The 22,476-nt window shown below is 46.0% G+C and overlaps 1 protein-coding gene across 4 annotated transcripts in view; it reads right to left on the bottom strand.

The window, feature by feature from the left end:
- Positions 1 to 9,732, bottom strand: part of CHD7 (chromodomain helicase DNA binding protein 7) — a 197,209-nt gene extending 187,477 nt beyond the window's left edge. For 2 of the 4 annotated variants that reach the window (XM_058668658.1, XM_058668657.1), the window contains exon 1: positions 9,346 to 9,714. The gene's annotated coding sequence lies outside the window, so the exon portion shown is untranslated. Of the gene's footprint in view, positions 1 to 8,607; positions 8,820 to 9,345 lie in introns of those variants that run through there. The other 2 variants (XM_058668655.1, XM_058668656.1) reach the window with 2 other exon arrangements.
- Between the last annotated feature and the right edge of the window lie 12,744 nt (positions 9,733 to 22,476).

The raw sequence follows: 22,476 nt of genomic DNA, 5'->3' as shown, positions 1-22,476 counted from the left end.
GTTCTATTTAAATTGTTCTTTTTATACTATTTTAATTGACTGCCTCAACACACTCTTATTTAGGGGAAAGTCTAGATTCAACCAAGATTTTAAGAATCTCAGGGTGAAACAACTGTTCAAAACAAAAATTTAAAGATCTATTTAATTCATTTGAAAGGCTCAGTTAGACACCTTGTATCTGCTTTTTATATCCTCGAAGGCCTAAAGGTCCAGAGCATGAGACCACAGCCATGAGCTCCATCCAGTTCTCCCATGTGGGTGACCGCAGCCCAAGTACTTGGGCCATCTCCACTCTTTCACCAGGTGCATTAGTAAGGCGCTAAACTTCAGTAGAACAGCCGACACTCAAACCAGCACTTGGATGGAATGCTGGTGCTGCAGGTAGCAGCCTAACTTGCTATACAACCATGGTGATCCCTAAGCGAAATTTCAATCACAGGCACAGAACAGTTGGTCTAGTAGTTAAGAGGCCGTTTTGGGGCCCGGCAGCGCGGCCTAGCGGCTAAAGTCCTCGCCTTGAACGCCCCGGGATCCCATATGGGCGCCGGTTCTAATCCCAGTAGTTTTACTTCCCATCCACCTCCCTGCTGGTGGCCTGGGAAAGCAGTCGAGGACGGCCCAAAGCCTTGGGACCCTGCACCCGCGTGGGAGACCCGGAAGAGGTTCCAGGTTCTCGGCTCTGGATCGGCGCGCACCGGCCCGTCACGGCTCACTTGGGGAATGAATCATCGGACAGAAGATCTTCCTCTTTGTATATCTGACTTTGTAATAAAATAAATAAATCTTTACAAAAAAAAAAAAGAGGCCATTTTGGACACCTGCATCCCAGATCACAGTACCTGAGTTCAAGTGCCAGCTGAGCACGATTATTGCAGCTTCATGTTGGTGCACAGCCAGAGAAGCATGAAGTGATGGCTTAAGTGACTGGATCCCTGTCACCCACAAAGGAAAAACGAGACTGATTCCCGGCTCTTGGATTAAAACTGGCCCAGTTCCAGTAATTTCACACATGTGGGAAACAAACCAGCAAATGGGGGATATCTCCCTGTCTGCTGTCTCTCTCAATTACATAAAATTGAAAGATAAAACATTTCAAATACAAATAAGATCAAGTATATAGAGTACAAAATATTACAATAATACAAGCTCAATTTCCTAAGGATCTAGACTTGATTCAATATATCTCCAGTCCTACCCATCAGCAAGTAATTGCTAGCCCATACACTTTAGAATATCATCACCAAATAAGGCTTTTGGCTTTCATTCTTATGTTGGGTTTTTGTGTTTGTTTGTTTATTGTTTTTACTGTATACCCATGCTCAAATTGATTTTATTATATTCATTTAGTGCACTGGCAAGGTCTGCCTTGGTAACTAAAGACAAACTTATAATTGTTCAAGCAATGTTTCACTATCTGCCTAGTTAGTATCAGGTTAAAAAGGTTTAGTGGTTTTTAGGTATATCAAAATAGTATGTGCATTTGTCATTATGCTTTCAATATCAACCAAAACAGACTCCCAAGGTAAACATTTATGGCTTCTTTCAAAAGAATAAAGAGGACAAAGTACACTCTAAACTGGCTGCCCCCATAGCTGCTGCTGAACTAGAGGAATATTCATTAACAAGGTAATGTTCTGAAAATACAGTGTGGGAACCTCTGGTTTCAGCTGAGGATGCCAGGGAGAGCAGCTGTCATGTCACAACCAACACACATGTCGAAGCCCTGTCCTTCCTACACACAGGCGGGGTGTGGAAATGCGGCTGTCTGCAGTCCAGTCCCCGCTCTGGAGCAGGCCGACTCTGCTGCCTGCCCCCATCCCCCACACTGATGCAATAGGATGTGGAAAACTCAAAGCCAACACATGACCTCTGCTGCCTCCTTGGCCGCACTGAAGTGAGGGGAGGCGAGCCCCAAATCAACACCCCTATTCCCTGTAGAGTGGACAAGCAACTTTCCACTTAACGCCTGCAGCTGAGGCAGAAAAGCTCTTAGACCATAAGAACATGCTGTGGACCAGATCCAACAACAGAAGGTGTTCTGAAGGGTTAGCAACTTTAAGGGAACACTTAGAAATAAGCTGCTAGGCAGGCACTGATATGACATCATCTGCAACTGAAGTCAGCCCATCAACTCTTCTAATATTCCACATGCCAGAAACTTTACCTCCCAGCACTGAAATGGATTCAAATCATCACTCAGGCCCATTAAAGGTAAAACGTTCGGATGAATCATGTTCCTAGAACCAACAGGATGCCTAATGAAGGCACAGCGTCTTGCCACCTCCAGAGACCCAGGTGCAACGAAGCTCCCTAAAGGAAGGCTAGGAGGGAAAGAGCCCTGACCAAAGCCACTGGGTCCCAGCAAGGGCACCTTTATGCACAAAACCAAGAACAAAGCCAAATCTATTTAACAAACCCAAAAATGGACAATTGTATTTACCTACATAAGCTGGCAAAAACAAAAGCACTCGTCTCAAAAACTGCTTCAATATTACTGCTCAGGATTTTCATAATCAATTATTTTATATAATATTAAAGCAATTCAGAAGCTTTCCTTGATTTATCAATAGGCACTTCTCATTCGCTACCAATAAATCACACCATATAATCTACTTTATAACAATTCAACAAAGTGGCTCTGAAAACAGTTTACATATTAAATTAGTTCATACATCCTTCACTAAAAACTAGCTGGTATCCTGACCAAAGCTTTCATTTTTCTCCACAATTATATTTTTAATGCAATCCTTTGCATCACACCTAATACACAACTGTGAAATACAGTGTATTCCCTCCGTGCACTGCAAGCAGGTGGCATGCGGCAGGCACGGGTGATCTGCTGGGAGCACAAGGACCTTGTCCCAATATGTAACCAGCAGTTGAAAGCAGCCTCCAGAAGCAGATATAGTACTGAATGTGGCAAGGTTTGCTTTTCACAGGATTCTGTGAGCAGTCTTCCAGGAGACAACTGCAAAGTGCGGCATATCACACAAGTAACAAGTAAAATGCTACATATTAAGCAAGTTCCACAAGTTCTCTCTCCTCTCCAGTTTCATTGAACAATAAGCAATCTATGCCAGAATCACAACAAACCAACGTCTTTTGGGGTGAGCTAGAGATTATTATTATAAAGTTGTGAAACATTAGCAACAGACAGAAGCTAAAACAATGGTATTATGGTCCAGTACCAGCTACCTCAGTCATAAATTACAAGAATTCAAGATCTTCCTCCTCCAGTAAGATGCCTGTCAGGTGCCCCCTATGAAAATATCAGCATTGCCTACCAGCCCAGCAGAAAACATGCCAGACGCCCATACCATGGTCTCCAGGAGGACATCACCAACCCCTACACAATGAAACCTTACAGTGCTCAAATCCATGCATTTCTCTATCCTCTTGGCCCCCACCGCAGCCCAAAGCACTGCCATTTCTCCATCCCATAGTTCCCAAGGAAAGTAACAGGACATTGTGCACAAGCTGTTCTTTCCCCACCCCACTCCTCAATTCAATCCCCTTCAAAACCACAATCCTGCTCATGCCCAAACACTACTTAAAACTCATCAGTGATTTCCTACAGATTTCATCAAATATCCCAAAATCCCTATCTTAAAAGCGTTGCCGAAACTGGATACTGCCTAACCCTGAGGTCTCATCTCACAGCTCTCTGCAGCCCTCACACAGCCTGTTTTCAAGTCAGCTGGCAATGCTCAGGATGCCCTCAGCCTTTCTCTACCATTTTTCTGCTTGGCAATGCTAAAGCCATTTTCTCAGGGGTAACGCCCCACACGTTGGCTAAGTCCTCAAGTCCTAAACTCCCACTCCTCCGGGTAACTACTGCGTGGTCTACAGTCTTGGAGCAGCTTCCTTTCCTGGTGTGGGCCCACCAGGCCTTCTCATGTCCTCAACTCGTTCCCCGCTGTTAACACTGTCACATTCAAGCAGTGCACACCTAGTACACAGATGAATTCATGAACAACCAAATGGACAGAACACAAAAGCTAACATAGTCCAATTCACTTGCCATAGGAGCCAAGTCCAACACCTCCAAGGGTATTGCAAAGGTTCAAAAAGCACTAAAAGGTGTCTCACACTGCGCATTCACAGAGGCACACAAGCACAGAATCCACTTTATCACTACCAAAATGGATCTTCACTAATATTTCATATTATTTTTATGTTTTAATGTTTCAAAACAAAACATCCTGGGCACCTGTGGGGTCCATAAATGAAAAATAACCACCCCCCAAATATTTTTGTGAGAAAACAGTCATATTTGCAGTCACCCAACATTAAAGGGTACAGGAATCTAGTTACAGTAATAAATATGTGCTTCTAAAATGAAAATAGTAATCAAATCTTGAAATAATTATCTCTGCATTTTTCTAGATGGATAATCATAGTTTTTTGTTTTTTGGGTATGTTTTTTTTTTTAAGAATAAAGACAACAAACCCCAAAAATGGTGGAGGCAAATCACTGATGGCTTAAGGACACCTATAAGAGCAACGGTATCCTACCCTGAAGGATTCTGGAGCAAAAAGGCCCTTCTGAGTAGAAACAAGAAGTCGACTATTCCAGAGCTAGCCCAGTCATCCCATGGACAAACTCGGTGCCTTCCGTGCGTCAGCACCGTCCTAGGCACCAGGATGGTGACTGTGACTGAGGGCAGCTCTGCAACCACCGGCGGGCAGCCAAGGGCAGTTCACCTACTCAGCTCCCCTGGGCTTTGGCATGCTAGACAGCCAAGTGAGAACGCTTACCCAGCCCACTACGGTACTCACTCTAAAAGATTCTCTCACAATAACATGAATTACTATTGGACAGTACAACTATGCCCATTTCAATTTACCATTTTGTCAAACAGATATGACTTCACTTAAATTTTTCGCATATTGACAAAAACAAAAATATCTAAGAGTGGTGAGACAGTGTCTGTAATCACCTTTCTAGCAACTACCACCAAATTCATCTATGAACTTCTATAATCACAACCTAAGTGATGCTAAAATTGAAATAAATCAGTTCATGTTTACAGTTTGTAGGGAAAAGAGTTAAGGGCCTGTTTCCTGTCTATTTTACGTTACAACATATTCAGTCATTTGTGCATGTCAACATTCTGGCAGAAGACTAAATAAAGTTTTCTAATAAAAAGGAAAATTGTACCTCCCAGGCTAATGAAGCTACAATGGTTTCAGGAACTTCCTAAGGCAAAATAATGCTAAATTCTGACATTCTGATACAAACATTTTTTTAAAGCAAGTGTCCAGATAAATCAACAAGACTACTCACACAGAACCTTCACCTCAGTATCACCTACACAATTCTCTTGCCTTTTTAGTGAATTTAGCTATGCAACCAGTATGTTTACCTGTTTACCTATGCAAATTACCTGAATACTGAAGTGAATTAAATACTGAAGTGAATTAAGTGAATTGTTTCTTACAATATGACTTCAAAGCCATTTTTTGGTTGTCATACACTTTGCTCAACCCTGACTAAGCATTTTTATTCTTGCAATGTCTTATTTATAGCGGATGTTTATAAATCGGCCATGTGTCTACTATCAAACCCAAAAGGTTGTCTTTGAATGATGAATGAAAGATTACTACTTCCAAAGTTCTCTTAAAAGTCCAATACAAGCACTTGGTTACCCACACCACTCTGCCCCACTAGAAGGTAAACTCCTTGAGGGAAAGCCTGGATTCTTCTATGGTGTTTCACACCCAGAAGGCGTGGCAAGCTTTGCTGAATCAAAATCAACTACGTGAAAGGAAAATAGAGGGTGAGCAAACATTCTCAAATATGAGGAATAAAATGCGATGAGCCTGGTCTGAAATAACCACCGTAAACTTGGAATGTGTGCGCTTCTGTGCCACCCAGCAGGCACAGGGACACTGGCAGCAGACTCCCCCACAGGCGGAAATATTCCTGTTTTGTCCTAACTGCTAAAAAACAAACTGTACACATTTAAGTCCTGGCTCTGCAGCTGCAAGAGAAAGTGGAAATGCTCTTTACACAACAGTATGATGGTACTTTTCACAGCATTTGTTTTAACTTGGTAAATGTAAGATTAACTTAGAAGATGCTCAAGGAAAAAAAGTTTTGCAAAGGTTCATATACATTTTCAGTTTGGAAAGTGTTACTGTTTTTCTTTCAGAAGGGAAAATAATGCTTGAGTTTTAAACCAGTGACTATACACTCACTCTATTCTGCCTTCCACACCAAGACACAGAGAAGGAAGTATGTTTCTAAAAAGTATAAAAGACTAATTTGAAGAGAAATTCACTCATCAACAAGCAATATTACTGGAGCTCAAAATTCTCATACCACCCTTTTTTCACCACAGTAATTCACTGCTTGTGTTAAAATTCATTCAAATATTCAAAGCCTAATCCGGAATGGGCTTCATCAAGCCACAATTTAGTGACTTGCACAGAGGGTTAACACAGAAAATTTAAGGAAGCCATGGTAAGAATACAACTCATGGTGCTGAAAACCAACCCAGGTTCTTGAGTACCAAGCTGAGGAAATTCACCTGTTACAAGCCCACAAAAAAATCAACTGCATTCCTTGATTAGCAGATTGCCCCAAAAACGGGGTGGGGGGAGTGGTACAATACTGTATCTTCATGACTGGACAAAACAAGAAAATCTAGTTGCTAAAATTTGCTGCTCTAGCCCTCTTCCATTTCTAAATGCCCATTTTACTGCTAACTGTCTTCTACAGTGAGGATTTTTTCAGAGGAGGGGGAAAAAAAGTTTTCACGAGCAAAGTGGAAGACATAAAATGTCTCCCTGCTTATCACCTAGAAGGGCAAACAGGGCTCCGTGCCCGGAGCATCTAGCTTTCAGCCTCTTTATTATCATTCTCCATGAATGGGCCCCAGTCAAATGAAAGCTGCCATTTTAGGGTAAAGACTGGAGGGCTTCTGTTGTGCAACAGCAAGACAAAAACACTGCGCGACAGATGTACTCTGGGGGCCGGGGGAGGACCCAACTCCACGGAATCACGGCTCAAGTTATTTCTGAAATCGGAATTACCTCGCGCGCAGACATCACCGCCATCTCAACGTCATTATAACTGGGACAAGCCAGGTACCCATGCCGGCAAGCTCCCAGTCACTAAGATTTCTGGTTTGGTTTTGCTTTGCGTCTTAATCACCGTTAGAATAGATCTGTGAAGAAATAAAGTATTTTCTCGACTTGATTACTACACATCCTGAGCACTCAACTCCCCTGACTGAGGATCTGGGGGAGGGGAGAGGTAAAAACACTCAACCCTTGGAGAAAGGTGTCACTATTTTTTTAAGAGCTGAAAGAGGGTAGAGAAAATGAAAAATCTTTGACAAAATAAAAATCAAGGCCTTCACATAAACCTTTAAAAAATAAATTAAGACACTTAAAACGTAAGCCAGAAATCAAGCCCAGAGGACGAACACATTTTCAGCCAAGTTATTTAAATCGATTGCTAGATAATATACAACGGGAAACTTAAAAAGTAGACTCAGCAAGTGGAGAGCTGGATAGTGTTTCTAATTCTACCAATTCAAAAGGAAACTCTCCATGTGGGTTGCTACTTTTCTTTTGTCCATTGTCTGTTCAGAACAGGAGGGGGGAAAACTAGTTTAAAACCGAGGTGTGAACATTTCTCTAAAAGTGACCTCCGAGAAAACAGTCCGACCCACAAGCGGGAGCACTCCCCGCACCGTCCGCGCGCCGGGGGCGCTCACAAAGCGGGCGGCCGGCCGGGAGTTTGGGGTGCGCTCCCACGGCGCGGGGCTCCTCCAGGCAGAGGCATCCGGAGAAAGGCGGCTCGGTAATGATGGCTGCTTGGGGCCGGCAGCTCCTTCCCCGGAGCCTCGCGACCAGCACCACCCCCCCTTACAAACACACACACCAGTACGGCCGCCGCTGCCCGGGGGTCTGCTGCCCCCCTCCCGCGGCAGCGCTCGCCCCGTCGCCGCGCCCGCCCCGCACTGCAGCCCACCCGGTGCCTGCGCCCCCGCCCGAGCCTCGCGCCCCCCGGTGAGCCCAGTCCCCGGTGCGAACCAAACAAACAACGCGTCCCCCGCCGCCCTCCTTCCTCTCCCCGCTGACCGCTTGGCCTCCAGCCACCTCGGCCGTTCACGCTCGGAGCCGCGGCTCCCCGCGGGGAGCTGAGCGCAGCCGGGCCAACTCGGGGGCCACCTGGTGACACCCCCCACCCGCCCGTCCGGCGCTGACCCCCAGCTGGCCGGGGGGGCGGGGGAAGCGAGTGGCGTCCGGGGCTTCTAGTGGCTATTATGCAGCCACCAACACCGCAGCCGCCGGCGGCCCGGCCAGCTCGGCAAGGTGGGGTCCCCCTCCTTGCCGCGCCTCCCCGCGCTCGTCCCGGCCCCGCTCCCTTTCTTCTCCACCTCGCGCACTTGGGAGCCGCCGTGGAGCCCCGGGAGCCCGGCTCGCAACTCCGCGTCCGTGGCCAGCCGCTACCTTGGGCTCGTCCGGGACGGGGCCGGCCCCCCCCCCCGCACACCCTCCCAGCACCCCCGCCGCCAAGCCCCGCGCCGCGTGTTCGCGCCGCCCCCGCCCCACGCGGCGCTCCGCGCACTTTCCCCGCCGCCGCCGACCCACCTCGCCCGGTGGCCGTCCCCGCGCGGGCTGGCGCCACCGCCGCGCCGGCAGGGACGCACTTTGTTCACGCCGGTGCGGCCGCCGCTCCCGGCGAGCGCGGCGTGGTCGGTCCGGAGCGGGGGGCGGGGGCTGGGGGCGGGGGTCGCCGCCGTCCCCGAGCCGCTCAGCCGCCCCGCGCCCGCGCGCCCATCGCCCCGCTCGCACTTGAGTTGCAGCCCAACTTTTTTCCTCCTTCCTTTTTCTCTCTCTCGAATGGAGCCGGCAACTCGTGCTCGGCGCCGGCGGGAGGAAACGCGCTCGCGCTCCCCCGCGCGCAGACACGCTCCCTCCTGTCCCCGGCCTCCCCCACCCCACACGCACACACACACACACACACACACACACACACACCACCACCACCACCAACGCCGGCAGCACAACAAAAAGCCATTTACATGCGAGGAAGTGACCCTCGGCCGCCCCGCGCGCCCCCGCCGCCGCCGGCCCCGCGGACGCCAGGCAAAAGTTAGGGCGCCGGGCGGCGCTCGGGGCGCGGGTTCGGACCCCGCGGGCGGCGACACGGCACGGGCCGTGCTGCGCTCCTGCGCCGGCCCCCGCCCGCCTGCGCCCCGCGCCCCGCGCCCCGCACACGCCCAACTCCTCGCTCCCAACTCCTCGCGCGGCCGCGGCCCCGGCCCGGAGCGATTTCCTGCCGCCGCCGCCCCTCCCGGGGGGCGCACGGCCAACTCTCGCGCTCACCGGGTGGATCGGTGGGGCTCGTCCGCTCGCCCTGTGCCGAAGAGAAAACAAAACGCAAGAGCGGGCTCCGGAGTTGGCTCGGCGGCCGCGGCCGGGGAGGTGCTGGGGGGGGGTGGGGGGGCGCTGAAATCCACGGGCACGGAGTTGGCCGGGGGCGATCCGGGCACTGGCGACTTTCAGGGTCTCCGGGTCGCCGAGCCGCCTCCTCCGCGGCGCTCCTTTGTGTAATTCCACTCGATTCAAGTTTAATCCGATAGTTCCCGAGCACGAGCGCGTCCGCACCACCACGGCTCAACCCCCGCGCCGCCGCCGCCGCCGCCGCCGCCGCCGCCGCCACCGCTGCCGCCGCCGCCGCCGCCGCGGCCCCAGCACGCCAGCGCCTGCGCGCGCCCGGCACGCCTGCGCGCGCCCGAGGCCGCGGGGCCGCGCGCGCCCGCCACCGGCGCCCTCCGCGCCGCGCCCGCGCTCCGCCACCTGACGTCAGGCGCGCCTGGCATAATTTATGCAAGAATTCGGCCGGGGTGGCGGAGGCCGAGGGAGAGGCCGAGTGAAAGGAGGCGGCGCGGGGCTTGCGGCCCCGCAGGCTGCGGCGGGCGGCCGGGCGGGCAGGGCGCCACTTCCCGTGCCCCGGGGCGGCCCCTCCGGCGGGGCTGCCCGGAGCGCTCGGCCGCGGCGCCCGGGGCGCGGGCCGCACAGGGTGCCACGTTTCCCCGCGCGGCACCTTCCCGGCGTCAGGGTGCGCCGCCCCGGGGCAGGAAACGGCGACTGGGAGCCGGCCGCGTTCTCACACAAACACACACGTCCCGCGTTGCGCAGGCGGCGCGGCCGGAGGTGTCTGGACGCCTCTTCTGCAATTATCCTTCAACTTGAAATTATTTTCCCACATGAGAGCATGGAGACCGGACGCGTTCCTTTTCCAGATAGATCCATGCCTGCCTCTCCACATTGTTTTTCCTACATCCTTTGTGATAGGACCGCCAGATCCATTCCTGAATCAGAAAGTTTTAGCTAGGTGGCGTTGATTTTTGTTGTTGTTGTTAGGTTTGTTACCATGCCAAACAGGGAGAGGGGAGAGAGCGCAGTGGTTATGAAACAAAGAAATAGGATGCGTGCCCATTATTAAACGTGTCAAGACTAGAATGTTTTAATTATTCTTTGGCCAATTCGGCACTTTTATAAGATCCTTAAATATCGGGATCTCTTATTTTCCTGATACGAAAAGAGCATTCAACTCGGGGAAAATGGCTGTTTTGGGGGTTGTTTTTGTTTTTGTTTTTTAACTAATTTTACTTTTCAGACACAAAGCTTTGAGTACTTTGGACATGAAAAATACTCGGTAATTATTATTTTTAAAACTCGGCAAATGTAAACTTTATTGGGTTAAAGGACTTCTGTCCAACAACATAGAGAGTCTTGATGTCATGGGACTCCAAAATAAACAGAAAATGAAAAACAACGCGGTCATATTTGCTACTTGACGGTTACACAGCTTAAACTGCTAAGCCTATAATCACAATATTTCTATTTTGACAAGAAAAATTACTCAAATATCTTTCCTATAACCAGCACTATTCAATGACTAAGTTTGGGGTTGGTGTTTGTTTGTTTGTTTTCAGAATTAAGCACAATAGCATTTCCTAATATCAGTAAAATTTTTGTAAGAGTTGTTACATTATATTGTAGTTTATTAAAATGTACCGCTTTTAGCTTTCCTTCATCATGCATTTGTAATTTTAAAAAAAGGAATGTTTTAATCAAAGAGTTCACAGGTAACCAGCAGGAAGGTTGATACTTCAGTCCATGTCTACCCTTTTTTTTTTTTAGCTTCATAGTATGAACCAACAATCAACATGTGAGCCTAGGCATCTCTGCCTTTAATTTTGTGTCTCTCAAAGTATATGGGGTTGTTTCTGTGAGTGTGAGAGAACAGAAGGGACAGAGAGGGGTGTTGAGGCAGACACAGTATCCAGGAAAGAAATCACCAATGTCTTGTTGTATTCAAGTAAATTTAAAAAAATAATAGTGTGAGCATAAAAGAAATCACTTCTTTTCCATGATGCCTCAATTCACTGTCAACAATACGTCTATTTCGGGGCTATTTGCAAGCTGGGGGAAAAAAGCCATCTACATATAGTTAAAGATTAATACTACCATTAGCTTGTTATCAACAAATGCTATTCAGTGACTGTGAGTAGCTCACCTGGTGCCCAAGTGCATATGAGAAGCTGGGCCATCTCCAATTGAAAAACCCCATCAATGGTGAAATAACAGTGCATACTCAGCCCAGAAAGAGCCCTTTAAGGCCCCTCTGACTTACTGCCCCTCTGAATGCCGAGCCTCATACAGAGCCATCAAGAAGTCTCTAAGTGTTAGAGACAGAGCAGGCAGGTGAGAAAATGAAGGGCTGGAGAAGAGGAAAGCCTGGGGACAAACTCCTGGGCCTATCTAAGCCCGGTTCTCCCACCCTTTAGCCTGCAATGTTTTCTCCCCATTTGCTTCACCATTGAAGCGAGTCCCAAAGAGGCTGATTTGAATGCACAAGCCTTATCTTTCCTAATGCAAATGCATTAGGGTGAGAAAAAGAACTCCTGGTTATTCGCAGGCCACTGCAAATAAGTTCCTCCAGTTACTTTCCCACTGACACCCAGCTGAGAAGAATCACGCTGCAGATGCAGTCTGGCACTCAGCAGTGAAAGCCAGGGACACCGTGCACGGATCTGTGGAGCTGTAGACACAGTGGTGGACGAAGCAGGCAAAGCATCCCACCCTCATTGAGTGTGCAGTCGAGTGGTGTGGTCATCTTCATTTAGGGACGTGAGAGAACGATCCATTTTGGAGTCTGAGTACTTGGGGAATGGGGCAGAGTTGAAGTGGAGTCAGAGGGCAGTAGAGAGTTCCTGGGGACCTAGGAGGTGGGCACTAGGGGTCAGCATGGACGCAAGCAGAAAGCAATGAATATCAGAAACAGCATGGCCCAGAGCAGCTGGTGCCTGAAGCACTAGCATCCCATATGGGTGTCAGTTTGAGTCCTGGCTGCTCCACTTCCTATCAGGCTTCCTGCTAATATGCCTGGGAAAGCAGTGGAAAATGACCCAAATGCCTGGGCCTCTGCCCCTGTACCCACTTGAGAAAAGCTCCAAGCTCCAGGCTCCAGGCTCTGGGCTCTAGGTTCCTGGCTTTGAACAGGTCCAGCTGCAGCCATTGTAGCCATTTGGTGAGTAAACCAAAGAATGGAAAATTCTCGTCCTTCTCTCTCTGTTTCTGTTCCCTACCAACTCTGTTTATTCTTTAAATATATATAATATATTATGTGTATATTATAATATAATTGTTATACATGATATATAAAATATATATAAATATATGAAATATGAAATATATAATTTTATATATTTTAATACATATTATGTTATAAAATATATTTAAATATATATTGTTTGTATGTTTATGTTAGAACAAACATTTTATGCATTAGAACTGTTTTATAGTATTTGAATGTCTTTGAATTTGAATATTTATTTATTTTAATTTTCCATGCCCTATGGAGCGAATGGAAATGGTCTTCTGAAATTTCAGACATGCTAACTGATCCACAGTTTTACTGCTTTACAGCTCAAATGGCAAGTGTTTCTGGGAAAATAGCCATAATGTGTAAGTCCTATAACACTTGCAGGAGGGGTCAGAATAAGATGCCATATGAAATTTCTGAGAAACATTATACTTTGAGAACATTTATGAACTCAAATCCTATCTTTTTCCAATGCCTTGAACTTTAAAAGAAATGTTATATAAACACTAATCTCAGTGTTGAGGACAAGCTTTGAAGCATATTTAGAAGTTGTCTTCTGAAACTGTGTTCAGAACTAACTTGTAAGTTCTAGAATATAACTCTTTGGGGTCCTTTGCTCCTCTCTCCCACCCCCACCAATGACTGTTTTATTTTTCCTCATTTATCAGATTTGTACCCAGTAACGTTTGCTAGTGATGAAGATTTATTAATATTGAAGAATCATAGGAAAATAAAGGCACTGCTGTTTCGAATGTTATAGATGCTAAACAAAGTACCCAATGAGAAGTCTAAACCCATCCTATGGCATCACAGGCATGGTATAATCAGATCCTGTCAGTTTCGTTATTAAAGGAACAACCTAGTAGCAGATAAAGTTGTTAGAAAATGGGTCATTTTTTATATTCAAAAGTTTCATTTTATTATATAGTGCAAAACCATAGTTTCTCCTTTTTCCTTATCTGTCACACTGGTTTCAAGCTATTGTATACTCTTATGCTAATGAATGTGTACCTTGTTTTGGTTATTTTGCATAAAGATTTACTTCTTAGGTTTATTCCTCCAGGTTTCTGGCATAGATAGCATATGAATATGAGTTGGCTCAATTACTTTTCTAAGTTTTTTTTTCTTAAATTATACTTGGGATGTTTTCCTGTATTCTTGCACTTACCAGGCATACATGGTATGAAATTTCTTAGCAGTCAGCCCCCAGTTTCTCATAAGCAAGCAGAAAGTATATTGTCTTAGAAATCATCAGATGAAATTCACAATTTGTCTCCATTAGTTCAGACTGCTGCTGAGAGCTCCCACTGGCAACTGCTAACTAAGGTCAGTATGGTCAAGATCCCAGGCGAAAGGAAGGCCATTGATCTGGACTTGGCCTCCAAGTTGTGCATCCCAAAGACAACAGCAAGTTAAGCTAAGTTTTAGCTATTCTTTAACCAAACATGTGTATTTTTAAATGATGTATTTAGTTAGTTGGAAGGGTTACAGAAAGAGGGAGGCAGAAACAGAGGGTGAGTGAGAAAGAGATAGAGGAGAGAGAGAGAGAGAGAGAGAGAGAGAGAGAGATCGATCTTCCATTCACTGGTTTACTTTCCAGATGATTGCAATACTAAGGCTGGGAGAGGTCAAAACCAGAAGCCAGGAGCTGCTTATAAGTACTTACGGTGGATGGCAGGGATACCTGACCCATATTTGAAGCTTTCCCAGGGACATTAGCAGAGAGCTGGATGGAAAGTGGAGCAGCTGGGACTCAAACAAGCTCCCACATAGGATGCTGGCATACCTGGAGGCTTAACTCACTGTGCCACACCAGTCCCAACAAACATACTGAATTGAATGTCTACAGTGTGCTAGACTCCATAGGATATGGTCAGTCCCTCTTCTCAAAGGGTATGGCCGCATAAACAGATAAGTGATTCTTGCTGCTGCAGAAGCCAGGCATTGGGTCTTGAGCAGCACAGGAAGCCATCAGAACCAGCAGGGCAGGCAGGACTGCCAACAGAGGACTGAGCTCCTGCGATCCCAAAGCCAAGCAAGTCCAGGTTACTGTGAGCAGCGACTCACAGTTGGAATGTGAGTGAAGGTAGGACAAGTTGCCTGCCCAGGACTCTCTGATCTTCAGCATGGCTCTGCTGTTCCCCCTTTGTTGTTCCCAAAACGGCCTTCTCCGTCAGTACAGGCTTATGGTGAGTCATAAGGTAAGCCTTATCCTCTTTTCTCAATGGGTTGTGAGTAACTGAGACCAATAACTGTGTCTTACCTTTCAGCACTCTCAGGTATCACAGAGCTCCACAGTGCTTACTTTTGGCGTAAATTGCTGGGGAGGAAAACAATAAGCAATTAGGTGGGGGAAAACAAAGGGCAGAGTAAAGCTCTAGATTTCTCCCTAAGGTGAAAGTCACTCACTGAGGCATCTTTGGCAAGAGAGTAGAGAGCCTGGCACAGTGGCCTGATAGCTAAAGTCCTTGCCTTGTGTGTGCTGGGACCGCATATGGGCTCCGGTTCGTGTCCCAGCTGTTCCACTTCCCATCCAGCTCCCTGCCTGTGGCCCCAATCCTTGGGACCCTGCACCCACACAGAAGACCCTGAAGAAACTCCTTGCTCCTGGCTTCAGGTCAGCTTAGCTCCAGCCATCACAGCCACATGGAGAGTGAACCAATGGACGGAAATCTTTCTGTCTCTCCTTATCTCTGTAAATCTGACTTTCCAATAAAAATAAATCTTAAAAAAAAAAGGAGAGAGTAAAAAGTCAGATCTGCACACAGAATGATTCTTCTCAGATAAGATCAAGATTGTGCAGAACTACACTCAAAACCAGGGAAAATGTGAGGAACTTATTTTTAGTTTATTTTTATTTGAAAGGTGTATTGGTGTGGAGTATACAGAGAGAGTGACAGAGGGGAGAGAGAGAGAGAGAGAGAGAGAGAGAGAGAGAGAGAGAGAGAGAGAGAGAGAGAGAGAAGGAATAAAAGAAGAGAACATGTTCCAACCACTTACTCACTTCCTAAAGGCCCACAGCAGCCAGGAATGGGTCAAACTGAAGCCAGGAGGCAGAAAGCAGCTGGGTCTCCCTTGTGGGTGATGGGACCCCAAGAACTTGGAGCCTCCCAGGCCCATCGTGGGCTGCCTCCCAGGGTGTGCATCAGCAAGGTGCTGGGATCAAAAGCCAAGCTGGAATTTGTACCACACACTCAGACGTGGGAGTAAGCCACCCCAAGTAGCACCTTAACCAATGTCTACCTCAAGAGGACCCTTCGAAATGGGGAAAGGAACAATATAAAAGTAGCTGCAAACTTGCCCATGATACCTGGGTGTTACTTGGAAGGTGGCCTGCATCCAGTGGGGAAAAGGAGGCAGACATGATAAACTGCTGCTCCCTGTGGTGGAGAAAGGCAGTGCTTTGTCTAGTTACAAGTTACGACCTGTACTTGTAGCAGTAAGTCCCTAGTGATGCTGCCACTACCCTGGATTGAGCCACCTCACCTTATCCCTTCTCAGAACCAGGTAAATATTCCGTGACCTGGAATCACCAACTCATGCTAAGCAATACTGGGCATGCCTAATACTTCTCATTGTTTCCATTTGTAGTCCAGTGGGTGGACAACTGTGTCACTCACTTGGCCAACAATAATAAATCTTTGCAAAAAGATATTTCAAGTCAAATATGGTATATTATCCATTCTATAGTTATTGTATATATTGTGTGCATTATGCAGCAGGCTAGGGACTGCAGACATAAAAATGAAGCACACTCTGGCCCTGATGGGAGCTCTGTGAATCTCTTGGGTGGGGGCAGACATTTCAGCATGCCATTATAATCAAAGTGTACACACTTGAGGTATGATTAGGTACAGAGATCACTCAGGAGACATGACTGATTCTGCTTGTGTCCAGAGAGGAAGGGGAGCTTCAACCAAGCCTTGCAGGACTCTGCAGATGGCAAGAGGTAGGGAGGCCCACCAGGCAGGAGAGCCAGTGAGACAAACATGGGGCAGATGGCTGGCAGCAGCGCTATGAGTAATTTGGCTCGGAGCATGGTACACACAGGGAAGGAAGCGTGGGTGGAAGGGTTTTGTAGCAAATTAAAGTTATTTATCTTAGCCCATAAGGTCATCAAGAACCACAAAAACATAGCAGAAAAACAATCAGGACAAATACATCCATACTTCCAAAAGTTCATTAGGATGGAATTAAAAGATACGCTTATTTTAATATAAATTTTTTTTTCAAGGGCTGGCATTGTACCATGTAAGCCACCACTGGTGATACTGAAATCTCTTTTCAGAGTGCTGGTTTTGATCCAACATCCTGCTAATGTGCCTGGGAAGGCAACAGATGATGTTTCAAGTACTTGGATCCCTGTTACCCATAAGAGAAACCCACATTGAGTTCCTGCATCCTGGACTGGCCCAACCTAGACAATTACATTTATTGAGGAGTGAAGCACCTGTTATAAGATCTCTTTCTCACTCTCTCTCTACCTCTCTCTGTCTTTCAAATTAAATAATTATTTTAAAAAACGATTCATATATTTATGTTATGCCAATATAAATTTTTGGTCTATTCCCATTTTCCATGAGCTTTATGAAGTCAACTCACAGTTATATGCATTAGCTGTGGATCAAACTTTGCTGTGTAGACTTAAATAATGGTACAAGACAAGGCTCTTGACCAAGGAAGCACTTAGAATGATAGGGACAAAGGAACACAGAAAAGATATTTAGGTATGACATATTTGGTAAGATTTAGTGAAGGGGCCCAGCACAATCACTCAATGGCTAAACTCTCACTTTACAAGGTCGAGATTCCATATGGGCATTAGTTCATGTCCTGCCTGCTCCACTTATGATGCATTTCCTTGCTTGTGGCCTGGGAAAGCGGTAGAGAATGACCCAAAGCCTTGGGACCCTGCTCCCATGTGGGAGACTTAGAAGTTCCTTGCTCTTAGTTTCACATTGGCTCACTTCCGGCCATTACAGTGGATGGAAGATCTTTCTCTCTGTCTCTCCTCTCCATAAATCTGATCTGTCTTTCCAATAAAAACAAATAAATCTTGAAAAAAAAATATTTAGTGAGGAACTGATTATTTGGGAAGGAATGAAAGAAGAACTGAAAATTAGGGCCTGGCGGCGTGGCCTAGCGGCTAAAGTCCTCGCCTTGAACGCACCGGGATCCCATATGGGCGCCGGTTCTAGTCCCGGAAGCTCCACTTCCCATCCAGCTCCCTGCTTGTGGCCTGGGAAAGCAGTCGAGGACGGGCCAATGCATTGGGACCCTGCACCCGCGTGGGAGACCCGGAAGAGGTTCCTGGTTCCCGGCATCGGATCGGCGCGCACCGGCCCGTAGCGGCTCACTTGGGGAGTGAATCATCGGACGGAAGATCTTCCTCTCTGTCTCTCCTCCTCTGTGTATATCTGGCTGTAATAAAATGAATAAATCTTTAAAAAAAAAAGAGAGAAGAGGCTGCAGGGAAAAAAAAATGCAAAAGGACTCTCCTTCAACACTGAGCTGAAATGATAGCAGTACCAAATTATCATGCAAATCTCTCTATTCTTTAAGATTTATGTGTTTATTGAAAGGAAGAGTAACGGAGAGAGAGAGAGAGGTCGTCCCCATCTGCTGTCTTAAGAGAGTAGCAAAAGTCCAAGTACTTGGATGATCATCTGTTGCTCTTCCAGATGCATTATCAGGGAGCTGGATCAGAAGTGGAGCAGCCAAGACTTAAATCAGAGCGCGTAAGAAATGCTAGTGTGTCAGGCAGTTGTTTAACTCTCTGTGCCACAATGGTGTCATGCAGCTTTTCTAAGTGAAGTTAGCCCTCTGGGAAAAAAAGAATATCCATAGTTAATTGCCACAATGATAAACATCCTTTTAGAGAAAGAGGACACAGAAATAGGGGAGATAATCCTCTCTTCAGAGTCCCAAAGAACTGCTGGCTACATAGCCAGTGACAGGGTAGAGTCCACAGGAGCAGGGCTGTGTTGTTACTTAAAGCAAAGATGTAGTCACAATCATGTATCCTTGGTTTAAATAGTGAATGTGAGCTGTGTATGAATGCACATGTGATATATAGGAATTGCTGAGCTTCACCTTCCTCTGGCACCTTTTGGAAACAAATGTGTTAGCAAAAAAAAAGTGAATAACTACACATATTCCTGTTGCTTCTTTTCCATTCGTCCCAGGATGACTGGTTGACACATTTGGTTGAATGATGGCCAATGTGAGCCACACCACATTGTTTTGCACCAGTGAACTCAATGTGTCTTTGCCATAGAGTGGGATGTATCACTGTAAGTTCTTGGATAATTCTAGATCAAGCTATTCCAGACTCAAAGTTATGTTTTGATATGTAAAGGTATGAATAGGACATAACATAAATTTGCCTAAATCTTTTTCCAAGAAATATTTTATTTATTCAAAAGAAAGACAGAGACTCTTCAACTTCTGGTCCACTCCAACAATAGCTCGAGATGGGGCAAACTGAAGGCAGGAGGCTCCCACATAGGTGGCAGGGGTCCAAGCACTGGCACCATCTTCCATGACTTTCCCAGATGCATTAGCAGGGAGCTGTTGGAGCAGAGCAGGCATAGTTCAAATCAGTGAACCAAGATGGGATGCTGGCATTGGTGGTAGCAGCTTAACCCATTGTACCACAATGCCAAACACAAACCTGCTTCATTTCATATTTCATGTTTTGCATGTCTTGATGCTCCTACATTTGACTCTGGTTGAGATATTTGCCATCATCTTGTGCAAGCACATGATACTCCAGGCTCCTTACTCCTTAGTCAAAATATTCACAATAGATACAATATTGAACTTGGTTTTTGCAGATAATGTTCATATAAATATATTTATGGATTTCAAAAATATATTTCCACAGAAAAATCCCACTATCTTTCAATTTCATTTTCCATGAGCTTTCTTAAGTATCCTGCACACTTCAATTTACAAGAGAAGACTGTGAGCCTGGGAGTCGTCCCGGGTCATCCTGTGCTGTGAATAGCAAAAATAGGATCCACACCTAGGTCTTCTAATCCTCTGATCAGAGCTCATCTTCAAGCAGAAATCTAATAACTTCCAGAGGCTGTATGTCTTCCTCCTACTCCACTGTAAAGTGGATCCATTTTTCAATCAACTGTTTATACTTCCATCTGCTTTAAGGGGGGAAGACTACGTTCAACAGATAAGCTGCAATTTGATTCAATTAAGTCTTGCCTTGGGCCATTGCTCAGGATCAGACCAACTTGAGAATTATGCAACAACTATGATGAATCCCTTCTCTTGGGTAGAATCACTGACTGTGCTCTGCCTAACTGCTCCATGTTGAAATATGGCCGCCACGGGCACCCACATGGTCCAGTGCCAGCACCTAGCACAGAGCCTGATCTACAGAAGGCAGTGGGCATACACTCATGTGGCACTTAGGACCTGGAATGATTGGAAATAAAAAGACAAAAGTCCTGTTTAAAAATATTCTGTATAATTGCATCTGGAAGTAGAAATATTCCTAATTTTATCTTCATTTGTGTTTTAGCATGGTTAACTTCCTCCAAAGTAATTACTTTTTAATATGTTTATAATGTGTTTATAATATGATTGGGCTGCTCTACTGGGGTTTTCATTTAGCAAGCATGCATGGATTCATAGTAGACATTTTCTAAGCTCCTCTCTGGATGCATGATAGTGCTGATAACCTCGGCTCACATGAGAGAGCTTCATGCGCTCAAGCAGGTAGAACCTGACTCAGGTGTAACGCTACACACTGTCACCCTCCATTCCATCCCAGTCCTCGTGGTCACTGTGTATGGGAGCCTCCCAAATCATCACCCTTCACTCACCCTGAGTTACCTGGGTCTGAACCATTAAATATGGTTATACTGACAGCATACTTGTTTATTGCCACCCAGGAAAAGAAAATGTGATGTTGCAAGATAGGACTCACAGAAGGTTAAGCAGGACATGTGGACTTAGAGGTGGCCGAAACCAAGATAGTGGCCAAAAACGACTGAATTTGGAGAAATAACACTGGATTCTACAGTGTATGTGTTTCCCTTGCTTCATAGTTTCATTGTAGTAAAATACAGATAAATATACAATATAATACATAAAAATATGCAATTTTAACCATTTTTAAGTGGGGCAAGTGAGTAGCATTAAATACACCACCACAACTATGCCTTCCTGGAAATTCTCCATCATTACAAATGGAAGCTTTATACCCATTAAACAAAATCCCCCCATTTCTCCTTTTGCAGTTCCTGGCAATCAACATTCTCCTTTCTGTCTCTAATGCATTTGACAGGGACCTCTGTAAGTAGATTCATTTGATACATGATCTTTGTGCTTTGTTTCACTTTACACAATACCTTAAACATTCATCCACGCAGGAGTATGCCTAAAAATTTCCTTCCTTTTAAGGCTATGTACTACCCCACTGGATGTATATAACCCCTTTGTTGATCCATCCATCTGTCCATAGCTATGTAGATTGCTTCCACTTTCTTCTACGAGCATGGGGGTGGCCCCATGCCTCGTAGAGCAGGATCCAGCCACCCATGGTCCTGGTACTCAGTAACCTCTTCCTTATGAGACTGGTTCAACTCAGCTCACCTTGTCCATTTGTCCACTCCGTGGTGACACAAAGTCAGGACTGCTTTTCTTATACTCCACTATTCTCTGTTCTTGAACAGAGCCTCTTGATTTTGCTCCTGTCTCTGTTGGACTGCTGCCTTTCCTGGAACCCACTACATGGCATCGGGCCCCTCAGGCTGCACCTTGTTCTTTGTTTGTATTTATTTATTTATTTACAGACAGAAAAGTTTATTTGTGAAGGGACCAGGTGAGCAGGGAAGGGAGAGAGAAGGGGAATGCACCTCCAGAGAGAAAGCCGGGAGATGGGGTGCCTCTCGAAAGAGGGAGACACCCACCTTGTTCTTTATAAACTGAGGTGCTGAAACGCACCAAGTCCCAAGGTCAAGCCTTTCTGATACATACTGTCAATAATAACAAAGGTACATTATAACCTGGATAACTTCAGTGAATTATGGTTGATTGATAAGACTGTGACACTCTTATAGATTATTCCTAAATATTTTAAAACAGAATACTTGATACTTGACTGTTTACTGACAAAAAAATTGTCAAATGAAGAACAACATTGTGGTGCAGTGGATTAAGCTGCTATTTATGATGCTGGCATCCCAAATCTTTTTTCTTTTTTAATTAAAAAAAATATTTTCATGATGTGGTTCCATAGGTACAGGGATTTCCTCTGCCACCTCTCCATTCCACTCACCCCCTCCACTGTTTTCCCAATATTATTACGATACCACATTCCTTCAGCAACAGTCATGAGTCCATGATTCTGCTATTTAAGTGTATCATGACATTGTAGGTATAGTCAACAATGGTATAAAGTCCAGCGTGCTGGCATCCCAAGTCTTAGAGACAGTTTGAATTGGCTCTACCACTTTCAATCCAGCTTCCTGCTAATGTGCCTGAGAGGGGATGAATGATGACTCAAGTATTTGAGTTGTTACTGCACATGTGGGAGAAGTGGAAGGAGTTTCTGGGTCCTCATGGCTTTAGTCTGACACATTCCCAACATGATACACCCATCTGGGGAGTGAACCATCACATGGAAAATCTCTCTCTCTGTCTCTGTCTCTCTCTCTCTCTTTCTCTGCCTTTCAAATAAATAAATACTTTTTAGAAAAAGACACATTAATGCATTTGGCTTTTTGGTGTACATGTACACTGGGCATGTACACATATCCATTCCTTTGCCCTCAGAAAGAATTCATTTAGTCAGAGAGATAAGCACAAGCCATGATGGC

This window comes from Ochotona princeps, chromosome 9 (assembly GCF_030435755.1).
Source record: "Ochotona princeps isolate mOchPri1 chromosome 9, mOchPri1.hap1, whole genome shotgun sequence".
NCBI lineage: Eukaryota > Metazoa > Chordata > Mammalia > Lagomorpha > Ochotonidae > Ochotona > Ochotona princeps.
The sequence above is the reverse complement of the archived record's forward strand: the minus strand, read 5'-3'. Positions and strand labels throughout refer to the sequence as shown.